The sequence below is a fragment of the Enhydra lutris genome, unplaced genomic scaffold, assembly GCF_002288905.1.
Source record: "Enhydra lutris kenyoni isolate GAN:26980312 unplaced genomic scaffold, ASM228890v2 scaffoldscaffold12, whole genome shotgun sequence".
Lineage (NCBI taxonomy): Eukaryota > Metazoa > Chordata > Mammalia > Carnivora > Mustelidae > Enhydra > Enhydra lutris.
This window is the reverse complement of record NW_019154096.1, coordinates 48,917,233-48,920,082: the sequence shown is the minus strand read 5'-3', so window position 1 is coordinate 48,920,082 and position 2,850 is coordinate 48,917,233.

Here is a 2,850-nt window from a genome sequence, read left to right as displayed (position 1 = left end):
TCCGGGTATTGCCGAAAAGCCGATCGCGGCGCTACCGGGAGCGCACGCTGCGGCGGAGGGATCCGCCGGGCTGTACCTGAGGCGAGCGGAAGAGGACGGAGGCCGGCAGGGTCCGAGCCACGGCCTGCGAGACTAGGCCATTGAGCTGGACTCGCAGCTGACCTCTCAAATTAGCGCGCTTTCCCGGTGCTGGCCACGCCAATGTCTCACTCTCCCGCTGTGCTTTCCAATAGCTGGAGAGATTCTACTGCCAACCTTTTGGTAGACAAACCTCTACTCTGTGCTCTTCAGGGTAGACAACAGAAGCAGGAACTGTGGTCTTGGCAAGCCTTAACTTAATGGGAATGGTCTCAACCCTGAGATTTTAATCATTTCCGGTTTTGTAAATGGCGGCTCCCCACCCCCTACTCGTTGCTTTTGACTCCCAGGTTTTAGCAGCAATTGCAACCCACATCAATGAAGGAAGGTGTCCCAAGTTCCTCAGGAAGACCTACTGAACTCCAAACGTGTACATATTTAAGAAGTGATCTGCAAACTGTCGTTAAAACAAGGGAAGCTTTTAACCCCATCAAAGGAATCCCACAACATCAGAACTGGGCTGGACCAAGAGGTCAATTAGTACTAAGATTGGGTTTCTCCCAAAGACCAGTATGGCTCCCCTTCTCTCTTGTAGAGTGTTTCTGGAAGCCAACCTATTAATCTCACTTTTTATATGTTTAACATATTACATACTTTCATATGTTTAAATATGGCAAAACTGTGTTAAAAAAAATCAACTGGGGTGGAGGGACACATCAAATTATTAAAAATGGAACTACAATAGAATTGTCTTCAGTTTTTGTGTGTGTGTGTGCGTTTCTTGTTTTCTTAGGAAGTATATATGGTGTTTTGAAATGAAATAAAAATTTAATGTTTATCCTAAACGTTTTTTTATTGTCCTAAGAATATGCTTTTGAAAATGTCAACCTGTAGCCAAACACAACATTTTCTGCATCCTTTAATAAAAAGCACACTGACAAATCCTCACTGTCCTTGGGGAGCTTTCTTAACACTATACTGGTCTACACGATGCTTCCTGGAAAAGGCAAATGCGCAGTAATCCACATTAGATGTACTCCTATATCTTGTACTCATATGCCTGTATAAAATACACAAGGAGAAATCTTCTGTAAATACCAAAAGGGAGGCTATTAGAAAATAAAATAAAATAACATGTTTACAAAATGGATTTTATTTTGCATTAAGCATCATCCCCCTCTCTGGTCTTCCTTTGCATGCAGGTCACACACACACGTGCATTTCAGAGTAAAGAGAGGATAAGAGCTTTTTTTGGTATTTTTTTTTTTAATAGCAAAAAAGAAGATGATAGTTGGGAATGTGAGCAGAATTGTTTGGTTTGTGTTTTGATGTAATGTTTATTTTTTGTTTTTCGGATTAAGAAACTACACCTCTCTCCTCCACAGTATTTGCATTATAACTTCACTTTTATTTATACATGTATGTTTATCTAAACACATTACAAATCTGCATATATGATGTGGAAGAATTGGAGTGCGTGGGTTTTTTTCTTAAGTGAATAAGGTATTATTCAACCACAAACTTCTCTCTTCCCTCTTTTTCTTTCTCCACCTATATCACACAACCTCTATCCACTTTCTTGCCCTCTTTTTGGATTTTGAACATTAGATTAACACAGAAAAAGGGAATGAAATGGAAAGAAAGAAGATGTTAAAGAGAGAAAAAGAAAAAATACAAAGGAGAGAAAGTGGAATCATAGATTAAGAAGATATTTTATACTTGAGAAGAATAGTTAGTGGAGATAGGGCACCTAATTTAATCCTTTAAATAGTTGATTTTTGTGAACATGTGAATCTACTATTTACTAGCTGAGGACATTTAATCTCTGGGCCTCACAGAATTATGCAATGCATAGCTAACAGTTGATAGATTATAGAGAGTAATCAACCCCTTTGTACCCACAGTGTAAATAAATGGTAGAAGTGATAATGGTGGTGATAGTCAAAAGTTTCCATCTTGATTACAAACCTCTTTCTCCTTTTCAAAATATAATTCATGGTCTTTGTATCATGAAGCAGATCACTCAAGACAGGGAAATTTTCTCCTAAAAAGAATATGTAAGTGGGAATTACATTTCACTCAAAGAATTCACACCTCTGAATCATAGGTAACACCATATCATAATCAAGTTACAAGCTTATATATACATGTATAATATTTGTAATATTTGTTATATATTTACATAAATATATATTTATAAAAACAGCATACTTTTAGTCATAGCTTGGTATATCATAAGCATTATACGATATTCTATATATGATAACAGTTACAATTGTAATTAAAGAATTAAATGATTTAATTTGAAGAGTAAGTTTCCCTGAAAAATGATTCTCTCCTTTTTGCTGATCTCCCAACTCAAGTCCCAACTTTCTACTTCCAATAATATAACCAAGTATATTGGAATTGGAAAAATAAAGATACCAAGAGCCTGGTAATCTAGCTTAAAATGGTCCCCCTTCTTGGTCAAGAATATTATTGGTTGGTTACTCTTTTCAAGCTATCGAACAAGTGTTAGTTGAACATGAGCTTCAAGAACTGGCCTTATCATTGGGGAGTGTATGTGAAATGGTGAGTGCTGTGAAGCGTGTAAGCCTGACGATTCACAGATCTGTACCCCTGGGGCAAATAATACAATAATAATAATAATAATAATAATAATTAATAATAATAAAAAAAAGAACAGTTCTTACCAACATCCTCTGTATGGATGTTACTTCATATTCATTCAACAGACATATTCTTGAACACCTATTATCTGCCAGAAATTGT